The sequence below is a fragment of the Phocoena sinus genome, chromosome 13 (genome assembly GCF_008692025.1).
Source record: "Phocoena sinus isolate mPhoSin1 chromosome 13, mPhoSin1.pri, whole genome shotgun sequence".
In the NCBI taxonomy this organism is placed as follows: domain Eukaryota; kingdom Metazoa; phylum Chordata; class Mammalia; order Artiodactyla; family Phocoenidae; genus Phocoena; species Phocoena sinus.
The window spans coordinates 53,061,643-53,079,232 of NC_045775.1; positions in this window are offsets into that span (position 1 = coordinate 53,061,643).

Genomic DNA, 17,590 nt, shown 5'->3' on the forward strand with positions numbered 1-17,590 from the left:
GGTGCAGGTCCCACCCCTATTCTTTGTCTCTATTTTTTCATTTTTCTTTTACCCTACCCAGGTACATGGGGAGTTTCTTGCCTTTGGGGAGGTCTGAGGTCTTCTGCCGGCGTTCAGTAGGTGTTCTGTAGGAGTTGTTCCACATGTAGATGTATTTCTGATGTATTTGTGGAGAGGAAGTTGATCTCCGCATCTTACTCTTCCACCGTCTTGAAGCTCCTCCCTGTCTTCATTTCTTTTCATTCTTTTTTCTTTGTTCTGTTCTGCAGCAGGGAATTCCACCATTCTATCTTCCAGGTCACTTATCTATTCTTCTGCCTCAGTTATTCTGCTATTGATTCCTTCTAGTGTAGTTTTCATTTCAGATATTGTATTGGTCATCTCTGTTTATTTGTTCTTTAATTCTTCTAGGTCTTTGTTAAACATTTCTTGCATCTTCTTGATCTTTGCCTCCATTCTTTTTCGAAGGTCCTGGATCATCTTCGCTATCATTGTTCTGAACTCTTTTTCTGGAAGGTTGCCTACCTCCACTTCATTTAGTTGTTTTTCTGGGGTTTTATCTTGTTCCTTCACTCTGCCTTTTCATCTTGTCTGTCTTTCTTTGAATGTCTAGGTACTCTTTATCAAATTAAATGTCTATTCCTAGCTTACTAAAAATTTTATCACGAATTTTTATGCCTTTTCTGAATCTATCAGAACGAGTAAGTAACCTTTACTAAATTAATGTCATGAATTAATGTACTATTTCTGATGTTGAACCATCCTTCTATTTCTAAATTCTACTTGGTAGTGATGTGTTGTTTTTTAAATATACTGCTGTATTTAGTTTGCTAATATTTAATTTAAGTTCTTTGTACCTATAATTATGAATGAGATTAGGTTCCAATATTTTCTTTCTATTTTTCTTTTGTGTAATTTTGTTGGCATTGATGTAAACGTTATGTTAAACTTATAGAAAGAATTTGACAGATTTCCATCTCTTTCCATCCTCTGAAGCAGTTTAATTGACATAGAAATCATCTGTACCTTGGAGGTTTGAGAAAATTTACTCACAGAATCACCTGAGTCTGGAAAGGGAGAATATCTTTGACTAACTTAAAAATATTTTAAGGATATTGATCTATTTTTTACATTTTCTTGTATATTGTTTGGCAAATTTATATTTTCCTAGAAAGTCTTCCATTTCATCTCGTTTCCCAATGTTTTATTATAAGTTTCATATATCATTCTAATCCTTTAAACATCTGTATATATGGTTATACTCCTGTATTATTATTATTGGTGGTGCTACTATTGTAGTTTTTCTCTTTTTTATTTATTAGAGTTTGGTAGAGGCTTGCTCATTAAATCACTCTTTTTAAAGAAACAGTTTTGGAGTTGCAGATTTTATTTTCATCAAATTTCTGTTTTTATTTTTCTTATTTCCTCCCTTCTATTTTTGTTGTTTTTGTTCTTTTCCAATTTCTTTTTTTAATTTAAGACAAATTATTGAGGTCTAGTTGATTTACAATGTTGTGTTAATTTCATCTGTACAGCAAAGTGACTCAGTCATATATATATATATATGTATATATTCTTTTTCATATTCTTTTCCATTATGGTTTTTCACAGGATATTGGATATAGTTCCCTGTGCTATAGAATAGGACCTTGCTGTTTATCTATGCTATATATATTCAATAATAGTTTGCCTCTGCTAATCCCAAACTCTCATTCCTTCTCCAATTTCTTATGTTGAATGCTCTATTTATTTATTTTTTTAGTCTTTTTCTTACCAATAGGTGGATCTGAAAAGACTATACACATCTCTGAATAACATTGTGGTCATATCCCAAAGCTTTTTTTCCTTCTTGTCTACTTTATTGAGGTAAAATTTATACTTCATAAAACTCATTCATTTAAAGTGCAGAATTCATTCATTTCTAGTAAATGTACAGAGTTGTGCAGCTATATCACAACCTAATTTTAGAATATTTCCACCACCCTAAAAAGAAACCTTCCACCCTTTTGCATTCATTCCCCAGTCCCCAGGCACTTGGTCTTTCTTTAAAACACAGATGTCCAAATCCCACTGTAAACTCCTATGTGAGTCAGAATCTGGGGATGTGCTCCTCACATGTGTATATTCTAAAAGATCTTCAGGTGATTCAACTTTGACCGAGGTTTGAGAATCACCTTGATGTGAAAAGAAAGCATTTAAACTGCTTGGTGAGCGAGGAATCAAGGAGAGTTAGAAAGTTAAATAATTCACTGGAACACAGTTTAAGGAATCAGAAATTCTTTAAATTACCTTGGTAACATGGGATTCTTGCATTCAGGGATTTAATCAATTCATTTTTATATTTCTCACAATGCTAAGTATAGTGATTAACGTAAAGGCGATGCTTCAAATGTATGTTTTAAATGTAGAACAGACTTTATTTATACAGGGTGTCAAATCTACAAAGATTATTCCCTAAGAGATATTTTTCACTCAACTTTAAAACTTATTTAGAAAACACTTTGTTTTTCATATACAATTCTAAACTTTATTAAAGTCTAACTTATAATAAAACATTGAAAGCATTTTATTTCCCAAAACAACACATTTCCTCTTTTTTAGAAAGCTGATTGAGTCCATCACAATTAATGCTGTATAGCAAATCCTGCATAACAATAGTTAACCACATATTGTTAATTGCTATACAAATCCATTGGATTTAATTAGCTTGAACCAGCATTTTCTATATATTACAAAATGAACTAACGTTATTCTTTGGATAATTATTCTTCAGAAGGAAGTACTCTTTTTCAACAGGCTTTTAATGTATTTATTAGTACTTCAATAATATTGAAGTTGTGCTCTTGCAATTTAGTTAAAATAATTCCATTTCAATTAAACATTTAAACTCTCTGGAATTCTCAAATTAGGGCTTGGTTTGTAATTATGCCATTTGTAGATATAGGGCAACATAATAACTATAAAGCTCTTTTATTGAGGTAAGAATACATAATGTAAAATTTACCATCTTAACCATTTTTAACTGTACAGTACAATAGTGTTAAGTACATGCACATTGTTATACTACAGAGCTCTAGAATTTTTTCATCTTGCAAAACTGAAACTATATGCATTGAACAACAACTCCCCTTTGCCCACTTCCCCCAGCCCCTGGCAAACATCATTCTACTTTTTGTTTCTAATACTTTGACTATTTTAGGTACCTCATAAAAGTGGAATCATGCAGATTTTGTCTGTTTGTGTCTTACTTGTGGCTTATTTCACTTAGCATCTTGTCCTCAGGGTTCATCCATGTTGTAGCATAGGGCAGGATTTCCTTTCTTTTAAGGCTGAATAATACTCCATTGTATGTGTATACCATATTTTCTTTATCCATTCATCTGCTGATGGGCATTTAGGTTGCTTCTACCTCTTGGCTATTGTAAATTATGCTGCAATGGACATAGGTCTGCAAATACCACTTTGAGACCCTGTTTTCAATTCTTTTTTTTTTTCCAGGTGATTTGTTTTGTTTTATTTCTTTTTAAAATTATTTTTTTTTATTTTATTTTCATGGAAAGGCACTTTATTTTAAATAGAGCAGTGTGTATGTGTCAATCCCAAATTCTTTTGGATATACACAGAGGTGGAGTAGCTGGATCATATGGTAATTTTACTTTTAATTTTCTGAGGAAACTTTCAATTGTTTTCTATAGCCTGGACCATTTTACATTCCCACCAACAGTGCACAAGTGTTCCAATTTCTCCACAGACTCCCCAACACTTGTTACTTCCTGGGTTTTTTTGATAGTGGCCATCCTAAAGGTATGAGGTGATACTTCATTGTGGTTTTGATTCTCATTTCCCTGATAATTAGTGATATTGAGCATCTTTCTGTATGCTTGTTGGCTATTTGTATATCTTCTTTAGAGAAATGTCTATTGAAGTCCTCTGCCCATTTCTGAATGAGGCTGTGTTTTGCTGTTGAGTTGTACAAGTCCTCTATATCTTCTGGATATTAACCCTTATCAGATATATGGTTTGAAAATATTTTCTCCCATTCCATAGATTGTCTTTTCACTCTGTTGATCATTTCTTTTGCTGCACAGAAATTTTAAAGTTTGATGTAGTCCCATTTGTCTGTTTTTGCTTTTGTTGCCTGTGTTTTTCATGTCACATCCATGGTATCATTGCCAAATCAAATGTCATGAATCTTTCCCCCTATATTTTCTCTAGGAATTTTAGAGCTTCAGGTCTTATGTTTAGGTCTTTAATCCATTTAGGGTTAATTTTTGTATGATGTAAGTTGAACATCAAACTTCATTCTTTTTCATGTGACTCTCCAGTTTTCCAGACATCATTTGTTGGAGAGACTATTCTTTCCCCATATGATCATACATGTAAGGTCTTATTTCTGTGTTCTCTATTCTGTTCCATTGGTTTATGTGTCTGTTTTTGTGCCAGCACCATACCGTTTTGATTACTGTAGCTTTGTAGTATGTTTTTAAACCCAGACGTTTGATGCCTCCAACTTTGTTTTTCTCTCTCACGATTGTTTTGGCCATTGTGGGTCCTTTGAGATTCCATATGAATTTTAACATGATTTTTTTTTATTTTTGCAAAAAAAAAATGTCATTGGGATTTTGATAGGGATTGCATTGAATCTGTGTATTGCTTTATGTAATATGGACATTTTAATAATATTAAGCCTTCCAATCCATGAACATGGAATGTCTTTCCATTTATTTGTTTCTTCTTTAATTTCTTTCAGCAATGTTTTGTAGTTTTCTGTGTATAAGTCTTTTGCCTCCTTGGTTAAGTTTATGCCTAAGGATTTTATTCATTTTGATGCTATTATAAATGAGATTGTTTTCTTAATTTCCTTTTGAAATTATTCATGTATTGAATTGCAACTGATTTTTGTGTGTTTATTTTGTATCCTGAACTTTGCTGAATTCATTTATTACTTCCAGCAGGGTTTCTTTTGTATGTGGAATCTTTAGGATTTGCTACACAAAAGATATGTCATCTGCAAACAGAGCTAATTTTACTTCTTCCTTTCCTGTTTGTACGTCCTTCTTTCTTTTTCTCACCTGATTTCTCTGGCTAGGAGTTCCAGTACTACATTGAATAGACGTGGTGAGAGTGAGCATCTTTACATTGTTCCTAATCTTAAGGGGAAAGCTTTCTGTTTCTCACCATTTAACTCAAAATTTTATTGTTTTAGTGCCTAATGAGATGACAGGTTTCCAGTATATTAACACAAATTTCCTGAGGGTGAAGGCCAGCCACAATCTTAATCAAGTCATGAGAGAAAAATATGGTAATAGCTGATACACTAGGCAAAAGTTCAAACTCAGCAAACTTGTGTTCTACTCCAGGACAGTCACTAATTTGCAGTGTTTCCTTAGACAAGCTTTTTTTTCTCCATCAAGTACCTATTTTCCCTTCTGTGAAATGGGATAACTTTTCTAGAATAATTTTATCTCTCAAGGGTTTTGAGGTTTTATCTCTTTATGTTTTATGTGTATGTAAATTACTTTGTGCTAATTGGTGATAAGAATAACTTTAGTGAAATTACAGCAAAATCTTTTTATGGGAAAGGATTATTGAGATCCTCATTTTTATTCTGAAAAGAAAATAAAACTTCATAAAGATGGTAACTTTTGTATTTGCATTTATACTGATCTTTAAAAATCAAGGTAGTAACTATTACCTATAAATAAATAGCATAACTTTATTTTTAAGTACAGTGTTTTGAAGTAAGGTAGCATGCAAGAAAGTCTGTTGAATTCCTATTAAATAAAAAGGTAATTTTAAATTGTATGGTGTATTACATTTTCCTTACATGTTGTATTAGTTTTCTTTTGCTTTTCATCTAAATCAGGTAAGGGTGTTATCCATCCTGGTGCACAGTTTGTCGCTATCTGTGGACCTATGAAACTAGAAAACAAGTTTTTCTGCCCCCAAATACACTGTTGGGACAAGCATAGGATAACACTAATTGATATTCCAGCTCAAAAAGAGAAAATAGAAGAAGGTAAAAAAGGAGTGCTGGTCCCAAGAACTTCAAAATTCAGCTGGGGAAACTCCATTAAGTTTCAAGTTCTGGGAATTATCCTCTATGATGTGTGGAATGACTCATTCTTTCTTTTTCATGAAAAAGTATGTGCTGGCAGCTATGAAATTTATCAGCCTGTTTTCTGCTTGTAGAATCATGAGAGTCTCACAGCATTCTTTCTTTCTTTTTTTTTTTAATTAATTAATCTATTTATTTATTTTTGGCTGTGTTGGATCTTCGTTTCTGTGCAAGGGCTTTCGCTAGTTGCGGTGAGCGGGGGCCACTGTTCATCGCGGTGCGCGGGCCTCTCACTGTCGTGGCCTCTCTTGTTGCGGAGCACAAGCTCCAGACGCGCAGGCTCAGTAGTTGTGGCGCACAGGCCTAGTTGCTCCGTGGTATGTGGGATCTTCCCAGACCAGGGCTCGAACCCATGTCCTTTGCATTGGCAGGCAGACTCTCAACCACTGCACCACTAGGGAAGCCCCAATCACAGCATTCTTTCTTTTCATGCTCTCTCTTTCTTTTACTCCAAGCTGACAGTATTTCTGCTGATATAAAATTCTCAAGAACTTTGTGGGTCTCCCATGTATGTCACAAGAATTTGCTCTATTAGATAAAAGGCTCATCCATAGGTCTTTCCTAGATAATCCCACCTCTATTCTTGGATTTTGCTGAGATAGCTGAGGGACAAAGTCTTTAAACGTCTTAGAAGCTCTCGGGTTTGATTGAGGGAATCTGTGAGTCATACCGTCTTCAAAGAACCTTTTGTGTGACTGAATACTCTGAACTTTTTTTTTTTTCTTTTCTTTTTGCGGTACTCGGGCCTCTCACTGTTTTGGCCTCTCCCGTTGCGGAGCACAGGCTCCGGACGTGCAGACTCAGCGGCCATGGCTCACAGGCTCAGCGGCCTTGGCTCACTGGCCCAGCCGCTCCGTGGCATGTGGGATCTTCCTGGACCGGGGCACGAACCCATGTCCCCTGCATCGGCAGGCGAACTCTCAACCACTGCGCCACCAGGGAAGCCCTACTCTGAACTTTTGATCTTTCTGAGCTATTAGCAGAAGTTTGTCCAGCCACATCCTCAGGTTTTTTCTCTGGAGTACACTTCCCTGACAGTGATTCTCTCAATTTTAGTGTCCTTTCTAATCTGGATAGGCTGAGAATTTCCCAAAACATCAAATTCTGGATCCTATTTGTTTAACAGTTCTTTCCTCAATTTATTTCTTTTCTTTCTCATTTTACTATAAGCAGCTAGAAGAAAACCGTTTGTATCTTCAACACTTCCCTTGGAAATCTCCTCAGCTGAATGTCCAGTTTCATCATTTTTAAATTCTGTTTTCCACAGAACTGCAGAATACAAATCCTTGAAGTACCTATTTCTACTAAAAGTCTATTCAATGCAATCTAGACTTTTTTCTATCATGTTTCTCTAACAATCTTCTAGCCTATGTCTACTGCCCAATTCCAAAGCCACTTTCACATATTTAGTTATCTGTTACAGCAGCATCTCACTTCCAGATACCAAAATCTGTATTTGTTTTCTATTGTTGCCATAACAAATAACCACAAATCTATTGGTTTAAAACAGCACAAATGTATTATTTTACAGTCCTGTAGATAGGAAGTCTGACACTCACTGAGTTAAAATCTGCAGGGCTGTTTTCCTTTCTGGAGGCTCTAGAGCGAGAATCTGTTTTCTGCTCACTCAGATTGTTGGCAGAATTCAATTCCTTGTGTTTGTAGGACTAAGGTCCCCATTTGCTTCTTGGCTGTAACACGAGGTTGTTCCAAGCTTCTAGAGACCACTGCACTTCTTGGTGCATAGCCCCATTTCTCTACAAAGCCTGCAAAATCAGTTTGTCACATCACATCTCTCTAACTTCCATAGCTTTTGATATGGAAAGTTGCCATAGTCACTCATTTCCAAAGGGTCTATAATCTCATTATTTTTCTTTCTTTTTATTCCCAGAGTCACTTAGAAGCCTGTTTTAAAATTACCAACTCGTTGGACTTGGGGCTAGTGTGTGTGTGCGTGTGTGTGTGTGTGTGTGTATTGCAATATGGTCAGAGAATGTAACATTTATGGTTTCAACTTTGGGAATTTTGTTGAGATTGTCTTTGTGACCTAATACATGACCAGTTTTTGTAAAAGTTCCGCAGACATTTGAGAAAAACATGTATTTTCTGTTTACTTGGTATAAAGTTCTATATATCTATAAGATTTAGTTTGTAACTATGTTAACCAAATTCTCTATATCCTCATTTATTTTCATTGCCTTGATCTGCCATTTTTTAGAGAGATGTACTAAAGTGTACATTCTATTTTGGATTGTGAATTATTCTACAATTTTCTGGGAGAGAAAAAGCACTATATAGACCTAAATCATGTTGTATATAACCAATGATCCTGAATAGAAATATAACTAATTAAAACTAGAGAAATCTGTTTACATAGTATCACAAAAGCATCCTAATGAGTTTTTGCCATTTCTTCTTCTTGCATTTAATGCACTAACCCCACTGGTACCCCACCACTAAGTTTGTTCTTTAATTCTCACCAATTTTCTTGAACGTGGAGAATTTTTTGCTTCCCAGGATCTACAGTCTAGAAAGTTTGAAAGAATAAGGCAATTCAAGAAACTGGTGAAGCATGCCGAGAGGAATTTGGGGTTTTATAACCAATTTAGTCCCCAAATCTCAAGGGAGGAAAGTTGGGAGACAGGGCAGTTTCCAGGAGTCAGGTCTCTGGTCTGCTTGCAGCATTTTTAATATGGAATAGACTTTCTCTTTATTTGCATTTTGTAAAATTAGAGTTTGGAAAGTAGCTCAGTACTGACTCGACGAATTTAGTTTTGTGAGTTTGTTTTTATTTTAAATCTTTTAGCTTAGTCTAGTGACCACCATCATGAAGAACTATGGCATATAACTGTCTTAGTGTAACATCCCAAATACTGCCTTAAAAGAAATTGAGAATTTTTTTTTTTAAATCACATAATCCCTGTCTTAAATGCAGCACACTCTACATTCCGATGTGAAGACCTATCGAGGGTACACTCAGAAAGAATTGCTCCCATTTTTTTTCAAGATTTATGTGTTTCCATTGTAAAACTGCTTTTTCATAACTTTATCTTAAGGACCTTAAGTGTCCTGTAGTTAAATATGCTTAGTTGGGAGAGTTAAGAAAATGTAAAACCTATTTAAGAACCACTCTTTGCTAACTTACTTTTTAGGAAAGTAAATTCAACAGGGTTCTATGCGATAATGGGCAAGTGAAGATTTACTGTCTTAGTCATTTCGAGGGCTGAACCTCTTGGTTTTCTATGCCTTACTAAACTAGTTACTCTGCTGAACTATGAATTAACAAAATAAAAACCATCAGCAGCATAAAAAGAAAGCTGCTGCAATATCCTCTTATCAGAAAAAAGAGAAAAGGCATAAAATCTTCAGCTTTAGGAACAAATAGTAAATCATTTATGCAAGAGAGATTTGGGAGAAGAAATGTGGCATCCAGACAAATAAATAAAATACTGACAGTGCAGTATTAAAATGAATTTAGCTAGCATTTAACCAAAGAGTGAAAATAGCCTGGTTTTAGCCTCAGGCTGGTTGAAGAGCACAAACTTCTTAGGCTGCATATGCTGACCTGCAGGCAGAATTTTTCTGTCAATTCACACTTCACAGGCTTTCCCAAGAAACATGTTGTCAAATTTTAGATATGCCAAGATCTTGGTTCAAGATCATGGGGATACACATGTCTTCACAGAAAGATATATAAAAGGTTACAGTCAAAGTTTAATGTAAAGGATGAGATTTATCTGTCCATGTCCCTTCTTGTCAGTTGCTCATTGGTTCCCAAGTTATAAAATGCCCTTTCTTCCTTTTCCTTTGTCTCAGCTACAACCCTTTAGACTCCACAAGAGCTCAAGTCTAAACCTTCAGCTTCCCTTGACAAGCCTACCAGGTCCCCCTGGCCTCGCCAGCTCGAAGGAGTCTTTCTTCCTGCTTTTGAATTTTTGTACCAATTAGTACCCGTTCATTTGCCAAATAGCCACGTGCTGACTTGTGACCTTTTCCTTTACTGCTTTTTCAGCAGTTCTTTACTTCTTTCCTGTTATTGAACTTTCAACATTTATTTTTAATCATTTATATTAGTTTTTAAGTTCATTGAAGTCAGAGTCCATGTGTTTTTCTTATTTGAATAAGAGGGAAAGGAAAGGGGTCAAAAAAGTGGTAACCTCTACTTGAATTGGGGCTCTCAGCTATTGCAAACATGTGAAGCCAAAGAAATATACCAATTTTTAATGACAATGTACAGAACTCAGCCAGGATGCATGGGATGGTGTGGTTAATATTTATTACTATTATCTTAGAGATAACCTCCAGTGGTTTACTAGTCACATCCTGTCAGATATACCTTGTGGGGGAAGCTGAGGAAGGTGAGTTAAAAAGGGTAAGAGAAAGAAAGGTAGACTAGAGAGGCCCAGTGAGGAGCAGGGCCTGAAGCAGTTGCAGGGGATGGATTCAGTGCCAGGGAAAGGGCTCTAGGCAAACATCAAAGATAAGAATGGGGAGGAAGTCTACTCCCTGCACAGTGATGCATGCCTGGATCAACTTAAAGAACCAGAGACAAAGCAGATATATCTGAGCCACAAAACAAGTTCAGGGCTTCAAACAAGCTGTCTCTCCACATCTACAGAGCTTTTATGCTTTAGTTGAAAATAATCTGTTCCAGAACATATGGATCTCTCAGTTCAGGTACCATTTAGGCTGCTAGGAGAAGTCTCTTTTGCTCCTTTTGTTCTTTAGGTATTTTCTGGCATCCTTGCACTTCCTTGGGACCCTGGAATGGTCCTATCTTATTCCCATCAACTCCACCTTCCACACCATGTCTTTTATTCATATGCTCAGCCTTATCTAAATGCTCTTTCCGGTCCCCTCTGTATTCGGGCTGCCAATACAATTTCCCTACTACAGAGAACTGCATTCTCAGGCACAAGTTGCACTGTGAGGCTCCCAGTTTCTGGTTGTCTTAGCGAGTGTTTGCAATATCACTGCCTGTAGTGGCAATAAAGCCCTATTCACAGAAGATGCTATGTCAGACTTCTACACTGACTTCTATTATTCCAATCCTTTGGGCCATTCTAAAGAGCTTTATCTGTTCCTTCCACTTTCCCTAGCATTAGCCATGTGCCCATTTCTCCTGGCTATTTTAGTAGAGTGTACCTGTTTGGTCTGCTTGCACAGGAATTAGGAAGTCCTGTTGATGGTAGCTTACAGGGTTACTCGGGGTCTGTACAGACTTGCTATTTCTCAGCTTATTTATGCAATTTATTTGTCTACATTCTCTTACCTCTGTATCTCTTAAATCCATCTTAATGCAATACAGCCCTTAGTGCCAAACCAATTTTTTCTAATACATGTTTTCCCTAAAGCCCCAATACCTTCATTCCTTTGTTCTGATTTATTGCTGCTGCCTAACCACAGCTACGAGGCAGAAAAAATAATAATAATAAAAATTTGAAAATCCTAGTAACAAGCACGTCAGGATTAACATACTAGGTCTATGTTAAACCACCCAACAATGAACTAACTCATCTTTAATTTATTAGCTTGATTTTGATATAAATTCTGAATGAAAAGTAAAAGGTTGTGTAGATTAATAATATTAAAGTTGCAAAACAAACCCCTGAAAAATAAGAAATGTTAAGCAAAGGGAGCTGTGCCATCTTTAATTCATTGTTCTGTTCCCAGGCAGTTCCACGCATGCAGGATGCAGGCTCACAGCAGCATTTTTTAAAAGACTCTGCAGTACCAGAACCATCAATGCAACGTATAAACAACACAGCATATTACTCCAAACTTTAGGGTCTAACTCACATGTATTCTGTGTGATATTGTCATGAGAAATATTTCATGATGACCTTTCATTAAGTATCACTTGCTTCTCTAAGTTCTATCAGATAGGTCTATCATTCTAGAGGCAAAAATTGTAGGTCAAGTACTAGATAAATCCCTAAGTGGCCTAAGGAAGGTATTACCCAGCATTCATAGTATTCAACCTGCAGCCAGGGATTAAACACTGTGGAGCTGAGGAATCTAAATCAACAATCTCAGAATGAAAAGAGCATCAGTGTCAAATGACTTGGGCTTTCTCAAAACTTTTAATATTCAGTAAAATCTTGTTTATTTTCTGTTCATCCTGTTGGAACTGACAAGAAAGAGTGAAATTGGCATGTTAATTCTACAAACACTAGAAAAGTTTTATAAACAACTTAGTTAATAATTAGCTGAAACATTCTCCCTTTAATATTTACATCAGCAGGTCTCAACAGAACATACTGCTGTGTTGAAAGCAACCTAATACCAATCATAGTAAAAATATGAAAGTTTGTAAATGATTGACTTTTAAAAATAAATCAGAGAAGACTTAAGGTTATCCCAATAATATCATGGTCACACATTTGCATTTTAATATGCTTTCTTGAGAGAAAAAGCAAGGGTGGGGTTACAGAGATGAAGCCAGGAACTGCACATGGGGCTGTGTTGCTCATGCCAACACCGTTCTTGTATTTCACAGAAAAAAACAGAGAAACTATTGCTTTACATGGTCAATTTTCTTAACCCTTTTCTCATACAGAGGTAGAACTAAACCTTGCTCACTTGCCTTTTTTTTTTAATTGGAGTATAGTTGATTTACAATGTAGTGTTAGTTTCTGGTATACAGCAAAGTGATTGTTATACATATATATATATATACACATATTATTTTTCATATTCTTTTCATTATGGTTTGTTAGAGGATATTGAATATAGTTCCCTATGCTATACAGTAGGACCTTGTTGTTTATCTATTTTATATATAGGAGCTTGTATCTGTTAATGCCAAACTCCTAATTTATCACTCCTCTACTCCTTTCCTCTTTGGTAACCATAAGTTTGTTTTCTATGTCTGAGAGTCTGTTTCTGTTTCATGAATAAGTTCATTTGTGTCATATTTTAGATTCCACATATAACTGATGTCATATGGCATTTGTCTTTCTCTTTCTGACTTCACTTAGTATGATAATCTCTAGGTCCATCCATGTTGCTGCAAATGGCATTATTTCATTCTCTTTTTGTGGCTGAGTAGTATTCCTTTGTGTGTATGTACCACATCTTCTTTATCCATTCGACTGCCGATGCCCTTGCCTTTCTAATTATAGCTGATGGTTAGAATTAATTATGTTTTACTTGCTGTCTAAACCTATATGTAGCAAAAAATGTGGGCCTTGGAGATTTACCTACCACTAGTGTATTATTGAACATTTCAGTAAAATGAGGAAATGTGGTAGGAAAGAGGAATATAATCTGGAGGAACAGTGGAGCCTCAAAGTGTGACACCACCTTGGTGAGGTCACCTCAGGCCAGTCTTAATCTTGCAGGTTGAGAAACAACTTTGCTAGGACTCTGATGTTTGTCAGACTGAGACAACTGATTGGGACTGTCCAAACTGTCAAGGGACTGCTGTACAATATTATTCACTTATGGACGTTATACACGTGTTTATGGTGGGAATATTCTTTTCCAATTACCAAAGTTACTTCCTTCCTGATCTCATAATACCCCAAGAATTGAATATGTGATTATAAGGTTAGCTGGTAGGCATGGAATCAGAGAAAAAAGTGGAGGAAGGTCTAAGAATATCCTCCAGGCCATGAAGAGGTTCGAAGAATTATCCTTCACCCACAATAGAGAGTACCTTTCTAGTCACCAGACTGAGTGAGTTCCCAGGGGAGGCACACCCTCCTCTGAAGAGCACTGGACACTCCCAATTGCTGACTCTCTGGATTTCCTTTCTCTGTGCTCTAAGCTTCCTGAGACCTTTCTACTCAGACAGTTGGTTCAGTTTCAGTATATTTCTGCAACCCTTAGGGTTCTGTGGTTACACAAAATAGAAACTGACTTCCACTAACTTGAGCACAAGAGTGGAATTTATTGGAAAGAGCTGAGAACTTTTACCCAGTTGAATGAAAAACTGAAGTCCTAAGTCTCTAAAAGGATCCATGCAGCTGCTCTCAGAATGCTTACCTCTTGGTGGGAGGAAAGGAAACAGACAGTTAAATAAAAAGAAGCAATAAATTATGTAACTTTACTATAGAAATACACTCAGATTAATAAGGATTACCAAGGAGGGAATGGTCAATTGTCCCTGGCAAGGGTTAGGAATAAAGTTCAAGGTAAGGAAAGACTGCATAGGGGAGGTGATATTTGAACTAACTCTTAAAAGATGAGTAGGTGTTTGCCTGGTACTCAAAGAAAGAAAGGGCACTCGAGGCACAGAGACACGGAAGTGTGACAGAGTATGGCATATCTGAAGAAGTGAATGTCATTCCACTTACCTTCAACATGGAGTGGCGCTTGGTATGGTGGAGTTTAGTGAGAAAAGCTGGACAGGGAGCAGAAGACTAACCATGAAGAATCATGTTGCAATAAACTGATCATAGAAGACTACTATCACATTCAAAAATAAGTTTTATGTGTAAAACTCCTACACACTAGAAACTAAAAAAAATTTTAAGTACTCATGGGATTATTTTTCAAAGCTCAACAGTTTTCTTTCTTCTTCTCTTGGGAATCACTGATTCTCTCCTCACCAATAACTCACCACCAACCATGCCCTCCACACACCACACACACACACACACACACACACACACACACACACACAAACACACACACACACACAAATCTGCATGATATTTCATGCCCACTGGAGTTGTTTTGAAAGTTTAGGATGTGGGCAACCTTACAATGTAATCCCATCAAGACAGACTAGACTTCTTCTCTTTGAGAACCATTCTCTGAAAATCCTGCCCTGGTAATAGCAGATTTTGCCAATAATAAGTTGAGCAATTTCTAAGAGATCTTTTTGCTAGGTAATAAAATATATTGAACCTATTTTTCTAATCCATACTGGCCTACAGATATGTTCAAACTAGTTAGTCCAGCTGTGGGTAGAGAGGGCAACTCATAGAGCCCAAGCTGAGTATCAGACTATGCTGACCTCTTTTTCCATCATCCTCAAGGATATCTTAATGCAACATGTGGTGGGTCCAGACATAAATAAACCTTGGAGGGAAGAATTGTGAAGGATTTTGTCCATTCTAGACACAAGAGTTTTGACCATAATACTTAATTAGTATGCATTCAACTCACGGACTGAATAACTAAAACCTGAGAGAGCCCTTTTATTTTGGAATTTATAAAGGCAACCAATGGATTTGATGAGAAAACTGAATCCTCATTCTGAAATGAGAATTTTAATATTAAAATAGTCTATCATATATAACTGAATACAGTAAAGTGGATTCTGCTGTCTATCCCTTTTTCACTGACTAAGGAAGTGAGGAAACCCCTAATTAGTGTGGCCCAAGAACTGTTCTGTTTCTTCTAGGTTTTAGAAATCCTCTTGCCTCAGCTTCCTAGGTTGGGATTCCACTTGTCTTTCAGGGCCCTTATTTCTAATGGCAGGCTTAGAGGCTTTGCATATGCATTCCTCAAAGGGCAGTTTTTACCAGTAGTTTTCTATAGAAGACTTTGTTTTCTTTCAAAATGCTCTGCAAAGCACTATTTACAATAGCCAGGACATGGAAGTAACCTAAGTGTCCATCGACAGATGAATGGATAAAGAAGATGTGGCACATATATACAATGGAATATTACCATAAAAAGAAACGAAATTAAGTTATTTGTAGTGAGGTGGATGGACCTAGAGGCTGTCATACAGAGTGAAGTAAGTCAGAAAGAGAAAAACAAATACCGTATGCTAACACATATATATGGAATCTTTAAAAAGTGGTTCTGGTGAACCTAGGGGCAGGACAGGAATAAAGATGCAGACGTAGAGAATGGACTTGAGGATACGGGGAGGGGGAAGGGTAAACTGGGATGAAGTGAGAGAGTAGCAATGACATATATACACTACCAAATGTAAAATAGATATCTAGTGGGGAACAGCTGCATAGCACAGGGAGATTAGCTCGGTGCTTTGTGTCCACCTAGAGGGGTGGGATAGGGAGGCTGAAGAGGGAGGGGATATGGGGACAAATGTATACGTATAGCTGATTCACTTTGTTATACAGCAGAAACTAACACAGTATTGTAAAGCAATTATACTCAAGTAAAGATGTTAAAAAAAATTTTTTTTAATGCTCTGCAAAATGCTGGCTGACCACTTTAGTTAGCAGAAATGGCTATGTTGCTGCAGTTGTCTGTCTGTCTGTCTCTCTAACCTGAGTGTTCTACAGCCACATTGTATCTCTCCCAGTCACTTTCTGTGATGTGGAAAAAGGGAAAGGGAGGATTGGTTTTGGTTATGTTTTGACACCATCAGTATCCTTACCTTCTTTTTTCCACATCCCTCCCCCCAAATAAGTAGCAGCTCATAGTACTTTCCAATAGGATGTAACATTAATAATTCTGCCAGTAAAGAAGATCCAGAAATAAAACCTAACTTACTATTTCCAATTTTGTACAAGATCACAATTAAAATCTCTGAGAAGCAGGGATTTTTAAGAAGACCCTAAGATTATTTTTAAATTTTGATTCTCCATACCATCTCAGATTCTTATTACCAGAGAACATTTCAACTATGGCAGATGGCATATTCCAAAGATGGCTGCAACAATATCTCCCAACCCACATGCTCTTCTACAATGTGACATTGCTACCTTCCCATCAAGAGGTTACTACTTCTCTACCCCCTTGAATCTGGGAAGTCCCATGATTGCTTTGGCAATAGAATATAGTGGAAGAGATGTTGTGCCAGTTCTGGGCTTAGCCATTAACTGGCCTGGCACTTTCAATTCCTGCTTCTTAGAAGCCAGCTGCTATGTAAGAAGTGGGATTACCTAAGAAGCCACCCTATGAGAATCCCAAACCACACTGAAAGACCCTGGAGGATGAGATGCCATGTGGAGACAGAGAGAAGCCAAGGAACACTGAAACTCGATGTGGGAGTGAAGGCATGATCTTGGGCATCCAGCCCAGCAGAGCCTTCAGAGGCCTTTGTGACTGTAACTGCATGAGAGTCCCCAAAAAAGAACTTCCTGGATGAGCCTTGTCAACCCACAGAACTATGAGAGATAAAAAAGTTTTGTTTTGGGCCACTGGGTTCTGGGATAGTTTGTTAAGCAGCAATAGATAGCTGGAAGCCAACCTCTGGTGACCATAGTAGGGTCTGAGGGCAACCCTTCTTCCCAAACTTTAAATGGCGGAGTTCTGGGTTTATCTATTTTACGTTTGGGGATTCTTCATGAGACATTATTTAGAAAAGAGTGGCCCCACCTCTTTAAAAAGTTTGTCTATGACTCCCATGGGTAATTGGGAGTTGGCTAAATAAATGTGAACCACCCTTGAGGACCATAAAAAACACTGTGACATCAAATCTCCCCTGATCAGATTCCTTTAGACACAAATATACTTAGGCCACTCCAGATGGTTGTGTATTTATGTCTGATTTCTAAAGCCCTTGATATAAAGGATTCCAATTCTGGTTTCTAATGGTGCTCA